We start from the raw sequence: 20177 nt of genomic DNA, 5'->3' as shown, positions 1-20177 counted from the left end.
AGTCTGCTAGAACTGATACATGAATTCAGCAACGTCGCAGGATACAAAATCAATGTACAGAAATCAGTTGTATTGTTATACACTAATAATGAAGCAACAGAAAGACAAATAAAGAAACTGATCCCATTCACAATTGCACCAAGAAGCATAAAATACCTAGGAATAAACCTAACCAAAGATGTACAAGATCTATATGCTGAAAACCATAGAAAGCTTATGAAGGTAATTGAAGAAGATTTAAAGAAATGGAAAGACATTCCCTGCTCATGGATTGGAAGAATAAATATTGTCAAAATGTCAATACTACCCAAAGCTATCTACACATTCAATGCAATCCCAATCAAAATTGCACCAGTATTCTTCTCGAAACTAGAACAAGCAATCCTAAAATTCATATGGAACCACAAAAGGCCCCGAATAGCCAAAGTAATTTTGAAGAAGAAGACCAAAGCAGGAGGCATCACAATCCCAGACTTTAGCCTCTACTACAAAGCTGTCATCATCAAGACAGCATGGTATTGGCACAAAAACAGACACATAGACCGATGGAATAGAATAGAAACCCCAGAACTAGACCCACAAACGTATGGCCAACTCATCTTTGACAAAGCAGGAAAGAATATCCAATGGAAAAAAGACAGTCTCTTTAACAAATGGTGCTGGGAGAACTGGACAGCAACATGCAGAAGGTTGAAACTAGACCCCTTTCTCACACCATTCACAAAAATAAACTCAAAATGGATAAAGGACCTGAATGTGAGACAGGAAACCATCAAAACCTTAGAGGAGAAAGAAGGAAAAGACCGCTCTGACCTCAGCCGTAGGAATTTCTTACTTGACACATCCCCAAAGGCAAGGGAATTAAAAGCAAAAATGAATTACTGGGACCTTATGAAGATAAAAAGCTTCTGCACAGCAAAGGAAACAACCAACAAAACTAAAAGGCAACCAATGGACTGGGAAAAGATATTTGCAAATGACATATCCGACAAAGGGCTAGTATCCAAAATCTATAAAGAACTCACCAAACTCCACACCCGAAAAACAAATAACCCAGTGAAGAAATGGGCACAAAACATGAATAGACACTTCTCTAAAGAAGACATCCGGATGGCCAACAAGCACGTGAAAAGATGCTCAACGTCGCTCCTCATCAGGGAAATACAAATCAAAACCACACTCAGATATCACCTCACGCAAGTCAGAGTGGCCAAAATGAACAAATCAGGAGACTATAGATGCTGGAGAGGATGTAGAGAAATGGGAACCCTCTTGCACTGTTGGTGGGAATGCAAATTGGTGCAGCCACTTGGAAAACAGTGTGGAGGTTCCTCAAAAAATTAAAAATAGACCTACCCTATGACCCAGCAATAGCACTGCTAGGAATTTACCCAAGGGATACAGGAGTGCTGATGCATAGGGGCACTTGTACCCCAATGTTTATAGCAGCACTCTCAACAATAGCCAAATTATGGAAAGAGCCTAAATGTCCATCAACTGATGAATGGATAAAGAAATTGTGGTTTATATACACAATGGAATACTACGTGGCAATGAGAAAGAATGAAATATGGCCTTTTGTAGCAACGTGGATGGAACTGGAGAGTGTGATGCTAAGTGAAATAAGCCATACAGAGAAAGACAGATACCATATGGTTTCACTCTTATGTGGATCCTGAGAAACGTAACAGAAACCCATGGGGGAGGGGAAGGAAAAAAAAAAAAAGACGTTAGAGTGGGAGAGAGCCAAAGCATAAGAGACTGTTAAAAACTGAGAAGAAACTGAGGGTTGATGGGGGGTGGGAGGGAGGGGAGGGTAGGTGATGGGTATTGAGGAGGGCACCTTTTGGGATGAGCACTGGGTGTTGTATGGAAACCAATTTGACAGTAAATTTCATATATTAAGTAAATAAATAAATAAATAGAGTATAATTCTGAAAAAAAGAAAGAAATTGTGGTTTATATACACAATGGAGTACTACGTGGCAATGAGAAAGAATGAAATATGGCCCTTTGTAGCAACGTGGATGGAACTGGAGAGTGTTATGCTAAGTGAAATGAGCCATAGAGAGAAAGAAAGATACCATATGTTTTCACTCTTATGTGGATCCTGAGAAACTTAACAGAAACCCATGGGGGAGGGGAAGGAAAAAAAAAAGGGGTTAGAGTGGGAGAGAGCCAAAGCATAAGAGACTCTTAAAGACTGAGAACATACTGAGGGTTGATGGTGGGGGTGAGGGGGGGGATGGGAGAGAGGGGAGGCTGGGTGATGGGTATTGAGGAGGGCACATTTTGGGATGAGCACTGGGTGTTGCATGGAAACCAATTTGACAATAAACTTCATATATTGAAAAAAAATGTAAATGACCTAAATGGACACAGAGTGGTGGGATAGATCAAAAACCAAGAACTATCTACATGCTGCCTACAAGAGATTTGCCTCAGATCTAAAGATGCATAAAGATAGAAAGTGAAGGGATAAAAAAATATTCACCAAGCAAATGGAAGTGAAAAAAAAAAGGCCAGGTTAGCAATACTTACATCAAACAAAATAGATTTTAAAACAAAGACTGTAACAAGAAGCAAAGAAGGGCATTACATAATGATAAAGGGATAAATCCAACAGGATGATATAACACTGAACCCAATACTGCAGCACCTAAATACGTAAAGCAAATATAAATAGACATAAAGAGAGAAACTCATGGCAATATAATAATAGTGGAGGACTTTAACACTCTACTTAAATCTAAGGATAGAGCATCTATACAGAAAAATCAATTAGAAAACAATTTGGTTGAATGACACTTTTGTCCAGATGGAAGTAACAGACATACACAGAACATTCTACCCCAAAACAATAAAATGCACATTCTTTCCAAGGGTACATGGAATATTCTCCGGAACAAATCACATCCTAGGCCATAAAACAAGCTTCAATATGTTTAAGAAGATTAAAATCATAACATGCATCTTTTATAACCACAATGATGTAAAGCTACAAACAAATCACAAGAAAAAAACTGGAGAAAATGCTAACATGTGGAGACTAAACAACATGATACTAAATAACCAATGGGTTAATGAAGCAAATAAAAAATCCAAAAAATACATGGAGACCAATGAAGATGAAAACACAATGGTCCAAAATCTCTGGGACACAGCAAAAGCAATTCTAAGTGGGAAGTATAAAGTAATACAGGCTTACCTCAAGAGATAAGAAAAAATTCAAACAATCTAACTCTAGGCCTAAAATTACTAGAAAAAGAATAAAGTCCTGGGTGAGTAAAATAAAGGAAATAATAAAAATATGAGCAGAAATAAATGATGCAGAGAGTAGAAGAAGAGGAGGAGGAGGAGGAGGAGGAGGACGACGACGAGGAGGAAAATGAAGGAAGGAAGGAGGGTTGGTCAATGAAACCAAGAGCTGGTTCTTTGAAAAGATAAACAAAATTGACAAACTTTCAGCCAGACCCACCAAGGAAAAAAGTGAAAGGACCCAAATAAAATCAGAAACAAGAGAGAAGAAGCAAAAATTTATACCACAGAAATTCAAAGGATTATAAGAGAATACTATGAAAAATTATATGTCAACAAACTGGACAATCTAGAAGAAATGGACAATTCCTAGAAACATACAATCTTCCAAAAATGAACCAGGAAGAAATAGAAAATCTGAATGGACTGATAACAAGTAATGAAAATGAATCAAAAAACTACCAAAAAATAAAAGTCTAGAACCAGATAGATTTACAAGTGAATTCTATCAGACTTCTAAAGAAGAGCTAACCTATTCTCCTCAAACTATTCCAAAAAATAGAAGAGGAAGGAAAACTACCATATGCATTTTATAAGGCCACAATTACCCTGATACCAAAACCAGGCAAAGACACCACACACAAAAAACTACAGGCCAATATTCCTGATGAACATAGATGCAAAAGTCCTCAACAAAATATTAGCACACCACACTTCAACAATACATTAAAAAGATCAAGTGGGATTCATTCCTGGGATGCACATGTGGTTCAATACTCCACATCAACAAAACTAAGAATAGGAATCATATGATCAACTCAATAGAAGCAGAAAAAGCATTTCACAAGATTTAATATCATTCATGATGAAAACTCTCAGCAAATGGGGCTAGAAGGAACATACCTCACCATAATAAAGGCCATATATGAAAAAAACACAGCTAACATCATCCTCAATGGTGAGAAACTGAGAGCTTTCCCTCTAAGGTCAGGAACAAGACAAGGATGTCCACTCTTGCCACTTTTATTCAATGTAGTACTAGAAGTCCTAGCCACATCAGTCAGACAAGAAAAAGAAATAAGAGGCATATGTATTGGTAAAGAAGTTGAATTGTCACTATTTGCAGACAACATGATACTATACATATAAAATCCTAAATATTCCACCAAAAAACCACTAGAAGCAAAAAACAAATCCAGTAAAGTGGCAAAATACAAAATTAACAACCAGAAATTAGTAGCATTTCTATACACTAACAATGAAGTTTCAGAAAGAGAAATTAAGACAACACCATTTACAATTGCACCAAAAAAGAATAACATACCTAGGAATAAACTTAACCAAACAGTTACTATAAAACACTGATGACAGAAATTGAAGATTACAGAAACAAATGGAAAGATATTCCATGTTTATGGACTGAAAGAATTAATATTATCAAAATGTCCATATTACTCAAAGCAATCTACAGATTCAATGCAATCTCTATTAAAATACCAACAGCATTTTTCACAAAACTAGAAGAAATAATCCTAAAATTTGTATGGCACTACAGAAGATCCTGAATGGCCAATGCAATCCTAAGAAAGAAGAACAAAGCTGGAGGTATCACAATTCCAGATTTCAAGCTATACTTCAAAGCTATAGTAATCAAAACGGTATGGTACCAGTACAAAAAACAGACACACTGATCAACAGAACAGGATAGAGGTCCCACATTTATATGATCAATTAATCTATGACAAAGGAGGCAGGAATACACAATGGGGAAAAGATGGTCTTTTCAATAAATAGTGCAGGGAAAACTGGACAGCTACATGTAAAAAAAAATGACACTGGAGTACATTCTTACCCCATATACAAAAACAAACTCAAAACTGATTAAAGACCTAAATTGTGAGACCTGAAGCCATAAAAATCCTGGAGGAGAACATAGGCAGTATTCTCTGACATCAGGCACAGGACAATTTTCCTAGATACTTCTCCTAAGGCAAAGGAAACAAAAGCAAAAATAAACAATTGAGACTAAAAAGCTTTTGCACAGCAAATGAAACCATCAACAAACAGACAACCTACCAAATGGGAGATATTTGTAAATTATATGTCCAATAATGGGTTAATATCCAAAAGATAAAAAGAACTCATACAATTCAACCACCCAAAATACAAACAATTGGATTAAAAAATGGATTGGATTTTAGATTTGGATCATACAAAAAATTGGATTAAAAACAAAAAATTAAAAAATGTTCGAGAGGACTCGAACACACATTTTTCCAAAGAAGACATACTGATGGTCAACAGACACACGGAAAGATGTTCAATATCACTAATCATTAGGTAAATGCAAATCAAAACCACAAAGAGAGGGGCACCTAGGTGGCTCAGCAGGTTAAGCCTCTGACTTCAGCTCAGGTCATGATCTCATGGTTAGTGAATTTGAGCCCCGCATTGGGCTCTGTGCTGACAGCTCAGAGCCTGGTTCAAGTTCTGTTTCTCTCTTCCTCTGCCCCTCCCTTGCTCATGCTTTGTCTGTCTCTTTCTCATTCTCAAAAGTAAAAAAACATTAAAAAAATATATACATACAAACCATAATGAGATATCACCCTACGTATCACCCTATACCTGTTACAATGGCTAATACCAGAAGACAGAAACAAGTGTTGGGGAGAATGTGAAGAAAAAGGAACCCTTGTGCAGTATTGGTGGGAATGTAAATTGGTACAGTACTATATGAAGGTTCCTTGAAAACTTAAAAATTAGAAATACTATATTATTTAATAATTCCACTATTGGGTATTTACCCAGGAAAAACAAAAACACTAATTTGAAAAGATATATGTACCCCTATGTTTACTGTAGCATTATTTACAATATCCAAGACATGGAAGCAAAATAACTGTTCATTAATAGACAAATGGATAAGGAAAATGTGGCATATATACACAATGGACAATTAATCATAAGAAAGGATGAGATTGTGCCATTTGAGATAACATGGATGCCCCTAGAGGGTATTATGCTGAGTGAAATAAGTCAGACTAAGAAGTCAAATACTGTATGATTCATAAATGTTCTCATACAGAGAATAAACTAATGGTTGCCAGAGGGGAAGGGGTTGGGGGTTGGGCAAAATGGATAAAGGGGAGAGGAAGATACAGCCTCTAGTTATGTAATAAGTCACAGGAATAAAAAGCATAGCATAAGGAATACAGTTAAAGATATTGTAATAGTTTGTAATGGGATAGGTAATAGCTATACTTGTGGTGAACATAGTATAATGTATAAACTTGTCAAGTCACTAAGTTGTACACCTGAAAGTAATGTAACACTATATGTCAACTATACTGAAATAATAAATACACACATACACATTAGAAAAAGATCATATATTGTGGCCAATGTGGGTCATAAAGGTATCACTACTAGAAGAAAGAGCAGGTTCACATCATGTATTTTGACAGTACTTTCTCTTGTTATGTCTAAACTCCAGAATCACTTTTTGTTTAAGGGCCTTTTTTGTGTTTTATGCCACTAGTTTATAAGTTTTAAGATGGCATCACATAAACTGCTTTCCAAAGAATAGTATTTTCATAGAAAAACAGTGTTTTCATAGACAGATAATTATAATTTTTGCATCTGTGTTTCAAAACTAGACACACAATTTGACTCAAAGTTAGAGATTTATGTCAAGAGGTAATCACACAAAACTAAATCTAACCTGCTGTTACTTTCTGTGGCAGGGAATAAGTATCTATGCACTACTGATCATTTCAGTCGAAAAACATTTGTTAAAATAATGTGTATGGCAATATAAGTGGCTGGGTTTTTTTGCCTTTTATCAAATTGCCTTACGATTCTATCGATATAATATACTTACTTTTACATTTTTAAATAATTTATTGTGAAAGAATCCCAAACTTATAGGACAGTTGCCAGAATAAAGAATTGAAGGGTCTCTTTCACCTACATTCTTCAAATGTTTCTATTTTATTGCATAATATTACTGTACAATATTTGCTGCCATCACTCACACTCCATTATCATTAATCTGTTTCTGAATATTTGGAGAGAAAGATGCAGAAATGCTCCATTACCTCTAGACACTCTGGTGTGTATTTCCTAAAATTAATGACACTCATATAAATATGTCAGTATTGGTACAACACAACTGTCTAATCAAAAGACATCATCCAAATTTTGCCAAATATCTCTTTTTCCTTTTTGACTCCAGATGCTACCAGGAAAATGAGTTGCATTTAGCTGTCTTGTCTGTTAAGACATCTTCCATTTGTTCCTACTCTTTATCTGCCTTTCACATGCTTGACAGTTTTAGAGTAGAAGCCTTGAATTTTATAGGATAATCTTCAATGGGGTCCATGTGATGCTTTCATGACCAGACTCAGGCCACGCATTGTTAGCAGGGTTACTGCTGAAATGACTCTGTACTCTTCTCAGCACGTCACATCCAGGGGACATGATATTAACTCATCCTACTGCTGGTGGTGTTAATCCTGATTACTTGCCATGTTGCTCTCTACCAGATTTCTTGACCTCAAAGTCATTATTTCCCCCTTTGCAACAGATTAGTATTTGGGGTATATCTTGTACCTCATCCAATTTCTGCCCACCAGTTTAATTATCCACTGACAGTTTGTTTCAATCAACCTTTATAATGGTTGCAAAAACAGTTATTCTCTATTTTCTACATTTAATAGTTGACATGTTTTAAGAAAAACATTCTCTTCTTATTTATTTATTTATTTATTCATTCATTCATTCATTCATTCCTTTATACCTGTATTGACTCATGGATTCCTATTTTATTACTGGTTGTAATCAGTTACTACTATTATTTATTTTGATGTTCAAATTGTCCCCAGATTGGCCAGTGGTGGTGGTGGGGGGGGGGGTCCCAGGCTCCTGTGCTCCTTTGACATATCCTCATCCTTCTATGAGTATTTTCACACTTTCTGATATAAAAAGATATTCCTGGGTCATTCTGTATTTTATTTGCCTCATTGTTAGAACCAATGATTTTTCCAAAGTGCTCTGATTTCTTTTTGGAGGAGAACGGTATTTAGAAACCAAAATATAGGTGCCTGGTGTGCTCATTACTCCTGGAGTATCATTGCTTCCAGGTTTTCTTAGTAGACAGAACTAGGCTATATAAGTGTGTGTGTGTGTGTGTGTGTGTGTGTGTGTGCACGCGCATCCATAAATATTTCTATTTCCATGTGTATATATGTATTATAAAACAGTAAGTTTACATTGTTACCTCTGACTCTAATCCCATATGTCAAGGTTTTTCCTAACATTTCCCCCTTCCTATGGTTCAAATACCTTTTCTGGCAGTAAGAAACTTGGCTCTTATTTTCCCCAATATGCTTACTCATTTTCTCAGTGTAATCAATTCCCAACTAAATCAGTCATTTCCTCCTTCTGCTACCTCAGTCTCCTTACTCCCTATTGTCTTATGCCCTTGACCAATACACCTGTCGGCCTATGCCTCCCCATGATGCCCTGAACTCTTTGCTGCACTAACCCTTTCAGCCATCTTGCTGACTTCTTCACAGTGGGAAAGGGAAGGGGAAGGGACAAGACACTGCCTTTTAAATTTCATTTCACAGATTTTACATGGTACCAATCTGGCCAAATCCCATTCACTTTCTATTGACTAAATTTTGATATTTTTCAGTTAAGGGTCCAGGATATTTTGAACAAATATACATGTTTCATATTATTGATAATGATGGTTATGGTTAATCACAGATAACAATACTTTGGAATAAAAGTCATAATTGGCATTTTATTTATGAACAAACTTGATTAAGGAGAAAAAACCCAAGGGAACATACAAAAGTTAATACAATCAAGATGTTGGAAATAGATGATGAAGGAAGGAAAAACAAGAATAGGAATATAAAATCGAGCCAAAAAAATGAGTTACAAAAATGTTTCACAGACTTCTTTGGATTGAGCCAGAAAAGTGACTCTAGGTTTTCTTACCCATTCCACCAACTGTTTGGATCTTGAGTCCACTATTCACTACTCAGGTTCTGAATAAAGCACTTAACCTCCCTGTGCCTCAGTTTCCTCATTTGTGAAGTGGGGATTGTTGTGAGAATTAAATAAATTAATTCATGTAAAGCTCTTATTGCTTAGCACATATTTAAATCCTCAAAAGATATAGCAACTGTTATTAGTTGGGATAGGGTTACTTTCTCCAGTTTATACAAGGATAAAGCAATCTAGAGGCCTAGAAATTTAATGTGCTTCTCACAATTTCTCAATATCACTTCCTCAACCAGACAGCAGGTACCTGGTCATAGTTATTTCTAAATTGAAGCTTCTGTCCTCAATTTTGAAGTGTACCTATTGAGTATAACTGATTAAAGGTCTATACCGTTTAGTTATCAAGCAAAAAGGGGCAAAGGTAAAAAAATTCTTAATAAAATTAAGAATCTGGACAATTCTCTTGCTTTATGTCAGCAGATATAGCAGGAAGCCTCTTTCCTCAGAAGAGAACCTATGGCTATCTGAAAGTGTCTGCATAAAAACTTGATGGAGACCTCAAAGCCCTATGTCCTAATGTGACAGATCCACAAGAGAGAGTCTGAAGAATAATTACACCAATTGTCTGCCTCATCCATGAAAGAAACAATGGCTCAGAATCTGAGGAGAAGAGCATCTGAATGAAGACCTACTTGGATTTTCTACAGGATGTATCCAAGTAGTAGACCCCAGGGTAGGGTCTCTTGGTATCATTCACTTGTACCTTGGATGATATCTATCAAAATTCTGTTTACCTTTTCATCTAGATAGTAACTAATCAAGAAATCTGGTCCTACCTTAAAATTGCTCTTACTTCATTATATAATATTGAACATATAATACACATAATATATACAGAAAAGCTTATTTTCTTATTTTTATGAAGCTAGTTTCTTTTCTTAATTTTTTAATGTTTATTTTTGAGAGAAAGAGAGAGAGACAGTGTGAGCAGGGGAGGGGCAGAGAGAGAGGGAGACACAGAATCCAAAGCAGGCTCCAGGCTCTGAGCTGTCAGCACAGAGCCCGACGCGGGGCTTGAACCCACGAACCGTGAAATCATGACCTGAGCCAAAGTTGGACACTCAACCAACTGAGCCACCCAGGCACCCCTTTATGAAGCTATTTTTTGTGCTTAAAACGTGTAATTCAAACTTAAAGTTTAAAAAATTATTTATGAAGAATATTCTTTTCTGCTGTTTTGTAGTATGCCTGCTTAAAAGTCTGATTTGCTGCGGTGCCTGGATGGCTCAATTGGTTAAGTGTCCAACTCTTGATTGTGGCTCAGGTCATAATCTCATGGTTCACGGGATCAGGCCCTACATCAGACTTCATGCTGATGCCTGCTTGGGATTTTCTCTCTCTCTCTCTCTATCTCTCTCTGTCCCTCCTCTCCTCATGCTCTCTCTCAAAATAAAGAAATAAAGTTAAAAAATTGATTTGCCAGCATTAGTGCAAATCAGAATTATTTTAGAGATGTGATTTTATGTTATGCTGATTAAGTCAAACTGTACACTGTGATCTTGTGTCCTTTTACTATTTCCATCCTCTGACATGATTTTAGATACTGATGAAATACAGCCCTGATGAAAACAGCATCAACATTTCTGAATAATGAATCAATCCTGTCCTGATTTGCAACTTGGGCATGTTGGTGACATTAATTATCATACATCCTCAAACTCTGAGGATGACTGTGGTATAGCTTCCTGCCTTTTCAAACATAGAAGCCATCAATTTAGACAAAATACAGACATAATTATGGCCCTGAAAACCAGAAAGTTTGGTAAATTTCCCTTAAGACTGAGCACTGTGACAATACTCCAAGTGAAGACCTAGGCCCACCAAACTTAAATAGCTTTCTCTTGTGGGGACTGATCCTTGTCCCAACCTGTCTCTCACAGAGGACACATCCTTTGATATCAGGGAGGGGGTATTCTATAGCAAAAGAACTAAGCATTAACTTAAGCTTGTGCAAAATAATACCTTCCTTGAATACATGTATCACTGAGATATTGGTTTATATTTTCTAACTTTGACAGTGTTTTAACTTTAAATGGGAATAATTTACTTTGCAATGTTCTTTGGTATAGTCTCTTCTAAACATTTTGTGCATGTGATGTCAATTTGCTATAATTTTCCCTGTCCACTGATTTGGTGTCTACATCTATCCTCTCTCTGCCAACTTTTTCCTGTTACCACCTCCACACCAGAACAGAGGAAGGCTGCTGTCCCAGTAGAGGTACACAACTCACTAATTTTTTTAAAATATTTATTTTGGAGAGAGACAGAACATAAGTGGGGGAGGAGAAGAGAGAGAGGAAGACACAGAATCCAAAGAAGTTTCCAGGCTCTGAGCTGTCAGCACAGAGCCTGATACGGGGCTCAAACCCATGAACCGTGAGATCATGGACCTGAGCCAAAGTCTGATGCCCAACTGACTGAGCCATCCAGGTGCCCCCAGCTCACTCATGTTCTGTGGGTTGTAGCAGTAGGAGTAGCAGCAGGAAGTGGGGGTTTAAAGAAGAACATGGAATCAGCAGACTGGAAAATACTACCATATTCTTTTACTTAGCAGTATCTACCATGTGAACCATATCAGAACTAGGCTATAGAATACTTAGGTATAATTACCTTTTCCATAGTAAAAGGGAAAATATTATATCCACAATAATAACTAATGCACTTATAGTCCTTTTCTGTTTACAAAGTATTTTCATGAGCACAATCTTGTTTGATTCTTACAATAACCCTGTGAGGTAGGCATAGAAAGCATTATTATTATTCACCCTTTTGCCAGTGAAATTGCTGAGGCTCAGAAAAGTTAAATGAAGTTAGCATCAGATCTCACAAGTACAGGGCTCAGTTCCATAAGACCACCCCCATTTTGAGATGCCAACTACAAGTTCCAGGCCTCCCACACTTCTAGCTGACTGGCTATAAATCAGGGGTTCCCATAACCTTCTCTTCAGGTTTGATAATTTGCTAGAACTGTTCATAGAACTTTAGGAAGGCACTTTACTTACTGGTTTATTGTAAAGACACAACACAAGAATGGCCAAATGGAAGAGATGTGTAGGGGAAGGTATAGAGGGGAGAGGTGTTGGAGCTTCTATGTCCTCTCTGGGTTCACCATCCTCCCAGCACCTCAACTTTTTTTTTTTACTAACCTGGAATGTCTCTGAACCCTGTCATTAGTGGTATGTATGGAGGTTCTATTATGTGGGAATTATTAATTAAATCATTGGCCATTGGTGACTGAATCAATCTCTAGCCTCTCTCCCCTCCTTGGAGGTCAGGGGGCAGGAATGGTTTATAATAAACCAGTAAGTAAAGTGCCTTCCTAAAGTTCTGTGAAAGGTTCTAGCAAATTATCAGACTTGAGGATGAGGGCATGGGAAATAGTATAAGAACACTTCTTTGAAGGGAGATAGGCACCCCCATATTTATAGCAGAATCATGCAAGTGTCTATCAATAGATGAATGGATAAAGAAGATATGTATATGTATGCGCGCGCACACACGCACACACACACACACACACACACACACACACCCCATAATGTTATTCAGCTAGGAAAAAGAATCTTGCCATTTGCAATGATGTGGATGGAGCTAGAGAGTATAATGGTAAGTGAAATAAGTCAGTCAGAGAAAGACAAATACCATGATTTCACTCATGTGTGGAATTTGAGAAACAAAACAAATGAGTAAAGGGAAAAAAATGAAAGAGAAACAAACCAGGAAATATTCTTAACTATAGAGAACTGCTGGTTACCAGAGAGGAGGTGGATAGGGGATGGGTTAAATAGGTGATAGGGATTAAGGATGAGCACAGGATGATGTATGAAATTGTTGATTACTTTATTGTACACCTGAAACAAATGTAACGATATATGTTAACTAGCTGGAATTAAAATAAAAACTTAAAATAAATAAGTTTCAACCCTCTGATCATGCTTTGGTCTTTCTGATGACCAGCATCCATGCTGAATGTACCTAGGAGCTCTGGTCACCAGCCATCTCATTAGTATACAAAAGGCACTCTTGTCATTCTGGAGATGCCAAAGGTTTTAGCAGCTGTGTGCCAGGAACCAAGGACAAAGACCAAATGTATATTCTTATTATCACAGGTATACAAAGTTTCTCTATTATTTCTTACAACCTCATGTGACCTTTTTTAATTAAATTGGACAATTATAGAGCAGGCAAAGCTCTACATTATTTCAGAATGAAGAAACTGAGGCCAAGGGAAAATTAAATAATTGCTGCTGTGGTACCTGAATATACCTATATACAAAATACTTTAAGTGGATAGAAGGAAACTGACACTTATTGGGTGACTATTTTGTGGCAGACACTGTGCTAAAGGGTTTTATATACAAGATCCTATTTACTTCCCAAGAATCCTTATAGATATTATTCCCATTTTACATCTGAAGAAATTGAGGCTTGTTACAAGTCATAAAATTAAAAAGCAATAGAGCCTGCATTCAAACTCCCTGTGATTCCAGAGCAAGTGGCTTTTTGCTACACATTTTGAAACTTTTCTTACTATAATCCACTATTAAAAATAAATATTATAGTACAGCCCAAATACAGACACAAACAGAAATAAACCTTTGTCAAATATCTTCACTATGTATGATGTCCTGTTCTATTTTTCCATTAAAAATGCACTAAAATTGATTTTATGATTCATTAATGGGTTGTGACCCACAGTTTAAAAAACACAGCAAGCTATTTTCCCTTTCTTACGACCATTCCATTAATATTTTGGAAGAATCCTTCTTTTTCAATGTTAAACAACAGTCTTCTTTTCAGTTTTGCTTAGATCTCACATACCCAAATTAAAGGGGATGTTGTCTTAGCCTTTGCTTCTTTAAATTCGTAATAGCTCATGTAAAACACTGTAGCATGATTCTTCTTGTGGTCTTAGGCACTTTGGACTCCCCTCCCCCTTCCTCTCTCTCTCTCTTCCTGACCACATCCCTGTGAGGGGGCAGAGAGACCCATTAAAATCAAACCCTGTCATTTTCTGAACTGATGGTTGGTTTGTTGTTTGAGGAGACTCCAAGGACATGTCTATAAGAGGCAAATGTAGGCAAGTTATCCACTGATTTACATTTGGCTTAAAACCTTCTCTGAGTGGGTGGGTTGGGTAGTGGTAGAGGTGGGGTTGGGCTATGTATCATTTACCCTGGCAATACTCCATGGGACAGGGTGTACTTGGGTGGTCTGACATTCCTAACTCATCTTCTGGTGGATGTCATGATGTATCCATCTGGTCATCTGTATCAACCATTCACAACTCTTCCTTGGGAAATGGTCTGTCAGAACTTTCAATTTCTTGGCCCACCATAATCCCGGAAACACCACTGGTCTGTCAGTGGTTATGTCAGATTTTTATAATCGCTGTCATTTATTTAGCCTTCTAGGTCAGGAACTGATTAAATACTTCACACACATTCTCTTATTGAATCTTCAGAGTAGCCTTGTGATGAGAATGTTATTACAACATTTAATATTAGCAGAAAGGCTAGGTTGGCAGGTGGCTTTTGTTCAGTAGACACTTTGAAGGGGAAGGGAGGGTTGACTTAGAAAATGTGATGAGAAAGGAAGTAGTAGAGATGATGCTTACACACATGCACACATCAAATAAAGATTTGGGGGGTTTTGGTGTCTGAGCTGGGTCTGTCCTGCTTTCCTCTTTTTCTGGCCTTGATTATCTGGGCTCTGTTACCATCTGTTTCAGCCAAAATTGCGACAATTTAAATCCTAGAATTTTCTGTCCTTGGATTTTCTCATTTAGAAAAGAAGATTGAAATTGGCTCTCAGATCTGAGGTTATTTTGTAATCACAGAAAGCTTAAGCTTTCAAGCAGAAGAGATTTCAGTTTGTTGGGCACTGGTTCTCAGATACCAGTGCACACAGGAATAATCAAAGAGGTATCTTAAAATTCAGATTCCTGAGCTCTACGAAGACACATTCTGATTTAATAGGTCAGAAGTGGTTCCCTGAAATCTACATTAAAAAATTAGATTTAACAATTTTAATCAAGGTGATTCAGATTCAAGTTATCTAGGAGCCACATTTGGAAAAATGCAAATTTTAGATACTATAAAATATATGTAGGAGTAATCTACTTTGTAGGCCTGCCTCTTTCTTAGTCCCATCTTTACAATAGTCATAGATGTCTTCAAATTTTTTTATTAAAGACAATAATATTTATTAATAACCATGAACACAGAGAGTTAAAGTATCCTCAGCCACATAATCAACCAAGATTCAAGTTTCCTGCACAAATGCGAGCATCAGCATGGAGGCTGGAAAAACTGCTGTCTGTGGCAGAGACTATTAGTGTTCTTCCATATCTGAATGCTCCGCCACATTTCCTAGCTTCCCTTGGAGTTTGGTTGGCCCTGTGACTGACTCCTGGCCAGGGGAACAGGGACAAAAGTAAAGAACCACTTCTAGACTTGATGTCTAAAATATCCAGAACAGTCTTTTATGTTCTTTGTCTTCCCTTCCCCATCTTCAGAAAAGTAATGCCAGGGTGACCTTGAAGCTGCATATTGGTAGAACAAAATGGAAACAGCCTAGGGACATCTGGATGGCTCAGTCGGTTAAGTGTCCAACTTTAATTTAGGTTATGATCTTACGGTTCATGGGTTCGAGCCCCGTGTTGGGCTCTGTGCTGACAGCTTGGAGCCTGGAGCCTGCTTCAGATTCTGTGTCTCCCTCTCTCTCTACTCCTCCCCAACTCATCCACTCTCTCTCAAAAATTAACATTAAAAAATTAAAAAACACAGGAAACAGCCTGGGTTCATGAGTCTTTGCCCACAGGAGAGCTATCTGGCTGGCACTGAATTGAGACATGAACAAACATAAGCCTCTATGTACTAAGCTGCTTATTTATTGGAACTTATTCATTCTGGCAGCATACTCTAATATATCCTGACTAATACACTGTTATGTTATTAAAAACTAATTAATAATCATGATAGAAATTCTTCCTTTATTATATCAGAACAGACTAATTTGGACTAAATTGGGCTAATAACCTAGCAGAACAAAGCTGGGACAATCTTGCCATTGCCCCTTCGAACCAATATCCCACACAGAACTGTTCCAACCAAATATTTGCTGAAAGATATTAGCCAGTCTTATTTAGCATGCAAAGAATAATTGTCCACTTTTTCACCTATGAAGTTTCTGGCCTTCTGCCTTAAACTTGATCACAAACCATCCTTTTCTTTACTGCTTCATTTATAAAAGGTTATGAACTCCCTCAAATTCAAAAGAAAAATAGTGTCTATGAATTAAACAGTTCTTACATTCAATGGCTGCTATATATCCAATGGGAAAATAGAAACTAAAATGTATCTGAAAGGATGAAAAATAATAAATGTGCAGTACTGCTACCACTTTTCAAATTTCATCAGAATGCAATCATTTAACTTGTCCCAATATTTTTCCCATAAACACTGAATACCACCTTTATTTACAATCTTAGAAAAAACTGCTGTTCTTTCTGTGCTAGAACAGTGTTTCCAACTGCTAATCATAATCTATTAATGGGTTATAAATTAATGCAGGGAGTTCAGACATTTGTAAGCATTAAAAGGAAATATGAGAGATTATCCAAGTGTGTCACACATAGTAAAGGTAAGTAATATATTTCAGGAAAACTGATTCTGATATAAATACACACACACACACACACACACACACACACACACAGTTGATTCTTCTTATCAAGGTAGTTATGTTCTGTTCAGTTGCCTTAAACACTGAACCATTGCTTCTAGTGGATATATTGGGTTAGGTTCCTATGAACCATGGGTCACAACATTTTCATCCACTGATCAATACATATCCTTGTTTTCTGTGTGTTTCTATTTCAAGACACTCTACTAATATATATTGATTAATTAACATTGAATTAATGGCTGACAGCACTACACCTCATGCCTTAATGAAGTTCACTGAATATGTATTTTCTCCATGTGACACATCACATCCCTCTTATATTTTGGAACACTAGATACCATTTCAGTACTGTGGTTGGGGAAATTTTAAACAGCAAAATCATAAAAAGAAAGTACAAAATACTAAAGTGTGGCATTAAACAGACCACAGAAAGGACACTTATTTACAGTATGACAGCTGAAACAAGAACTCTAAGCATTACATTTTTTGACCTCAGCTAGGAACTTACATGTAAGGCAACTCAATTTTTTTGTTTCTCTCTGCATGCTCATGTCCTCAATTGACCATAAAATGACTGTAATATTGATTTGGGTGTTATAAATAAACATCAGTGAGTTGGTGAATTACCAAATATGGAATCTTTCAATAATCAGGATTGACTATCAAAGCTGTTATATACTGAAGCTTTTGCATAGAAGGGAAATAATTAACAAAACAAAAAGGCAACCGACTGAATAGGACAAGATATTTGCAAACGATATATTAGATAAGGAATTAATATCTCAAATATATGAAGAACTTACAAACGTAACACCAAAGAACCCAAACAATCTGATTAAAAAATGAGCTGAGGACCTGAACAGACATTTCTCCAAAGAAGACATACAGATGGTCAACAAACATGAAAAGATGCTCAATATCTTTTCATCAGAGAAATGCAAATCAAAACCACAATGAGATACTACCTCACACCTGTCAGAATGTCTAGTATCAAGACAAGAAATAACAAGTATTAGCGAGGATGTGAAGAAAAGGAACCCTTGGGCACCGTTGGTAGGAGTGTAAGCTGGAGCAACCATTGTGGAAAACAGTACAGAGATTCCTCAAAGAATTAAAAACAGAATTACCACATGATCTAGTAATTCCTAGTAATACTAGTGGGTATTTACCCAAATAAAACAAAAACACTAATTCAAATGACATATGCACCCCTATGTTTACTGCAGCATTATTTACAATAGCTTATGGAAGCAACCCAAGTGTCCATCAATAGATGAATGGATAAAGATGTGGTATACATATAAAATGGAATATTTCTCATCCAGAAAAAAGAATGGAATCTTGCCATTTGCAATGACATAGATGGAGCTAGACAGTATTATCCTAAGTGAAATCAGTCACTCAGAGAAAGACAAATACCCTATGATTTCACTCCTATGAGGAATTTAAGAAACAAATGAGCAAAGGGAAAAAAAGGAAAAAGAGAGAGGTAAATGAAGAAACAGACTCTTAAATATAGAGAACAAACTGATAAACTGATGGTTACCAGAGGGGAGGTAGGTGGGGAGGATAGGTTAAATAGATGATGGTGATTAAGGAGTGCACCAGGTGTTGTACAGAAGTGTTGAATAACTGTATTGCATACCTGAAACTAATATTATCCTGTATGTTAACTAACTGGAATTTAAATAAAAACACTTATACCTTAAAAAAAAAGTCATAATAATGTTGTATGATGACAGATAGTTACTACACTTATTGTGGTGAGTGCTGAGTAATGTATAGAACTGTGGAATCAGTACGTTATACCCCTGAAACTAATATAACATTGTATGCCAATTATACTTAAAAAAAAGCTGTTGGATATTAAAAGTTTGCTTTAACTAAAATAATTTATGAATATATTTATATTAATTAATGCCACAAAGTTTATACATAAATATTAATACAATAAAAATACTATAGGTAAGACATGCAAAGTATGTAACATAATAGGTAACTGACAGAAAACCACTGATGATATGAAAAATGGAGACTCCTTAGGAGCAAATCACCTGTGTCCTTCATGGAGCCTTATAGCCCAATGCCTTTCTCTACAAATTTGCTATATATGAATGGTAGCCAAAGGTGGTACAACTAGTCTTGGAAGAGTTCTATTTCAGACTGAAGTAGCTGTTCATATTCAGAAAAGTTCAGTTGTGGAAGCTTTATCTAAACAATTCTATAGCATAGTCCTTCCTAGTTTGTTTTTCTCCTCTGAATTGGTCTGGGAGGTGATGGGATACGAGATTGGGAATTCCCTGCAACCTACTAAGGCTTATGAATGCTTGTGCCAGAGTGTGAGACCACTGATTCTCCTCAGATTTCTGACTGTCATTTTTTGAAAAGAAAAAAATAAAATCACAAAATGACCACTTGGAGAGCAGACTCTGTCTTCTTACTGAATCCAACCTAGGGTTGCCAGATTTAGCAAATGAAAATACAGAATGCCCAGTTAAATTTGAGTGATTTCTAATCACCTATGCTAATATAAATTGAGATAAAAGACAAAATATTGCATGGGACAGAATTATACTAAAGTATTTGTTGTTTATCCGAAACAAATTTTAAAAATATCTAAACTACATACCTCTTTCTTTAATCATATTTCCCTCATGATTTGATTGTATTTAACAGTTATTTACCTTGCAAAATTTACTTATAAAATTTTGCATTACAGTCTTGCATTGTGACATAGTTTCTACAGTGGTCCGTGGAAAATTTTTTAGTTTCTTCTTGTCCACTGAACATTCATTAATGGAAAAACACATTCAATATTAGTATTATTAACTGGTATGTACTGGCATAAACTTTTAGAATCACTTTTTAAATTTAGTTTATTGAAGCACATAATACATCTTCTACCATATAACTTAGTTTTTTGATCTTCAGGATTATATTCCATTGATTGATAAATGACTTTTTAAAATGTTGTCCACTGACAAAAGCATTGTTGTCAATTTTTGTTCCTTTCTTCAACATTGCACATGATAATTCCACTTGCTCCCATGCTAGAAGAGTATTTAGAAACATCCATATAAAAGAATAAAATCCTTCAAGGGATTAAATCATATAACAAAACAGTCATGACAAGTGCCATAATAATAATCCATTTC

General features: G+C 36.4%; 1 long non-coding RNA gene across 1 annotated transcript in view; it reads right to left on the bottom strand.

The window, feature by feature from the left end:
• The window catches only part of LOC122217078, a 57822-nt gene that overhangs the window by 25541 nt on the left and 12104 nt on the right, over positions 1 to 20177 (bottom strand). The gene's annotated exons all lie outside the window — the stretch shown is intronic.

Source organism: Panthera leo, chromosome B1 (assembly GCF_018350215.1).
Source record: "Panthera leo isolate Ple1 chromosome B1, P.leo_Ple1_pat1.1, whole genome shotgun sequence".
Taxonomy (NCBI): Eukaryota; Metazoa; Chordata; class Mammalia; order Carnivora; family Felidae; genus Panthera; species Panthera leo.
This window is presented reverse-complemented; position numbering and strand designations above follow the sequence as displayed.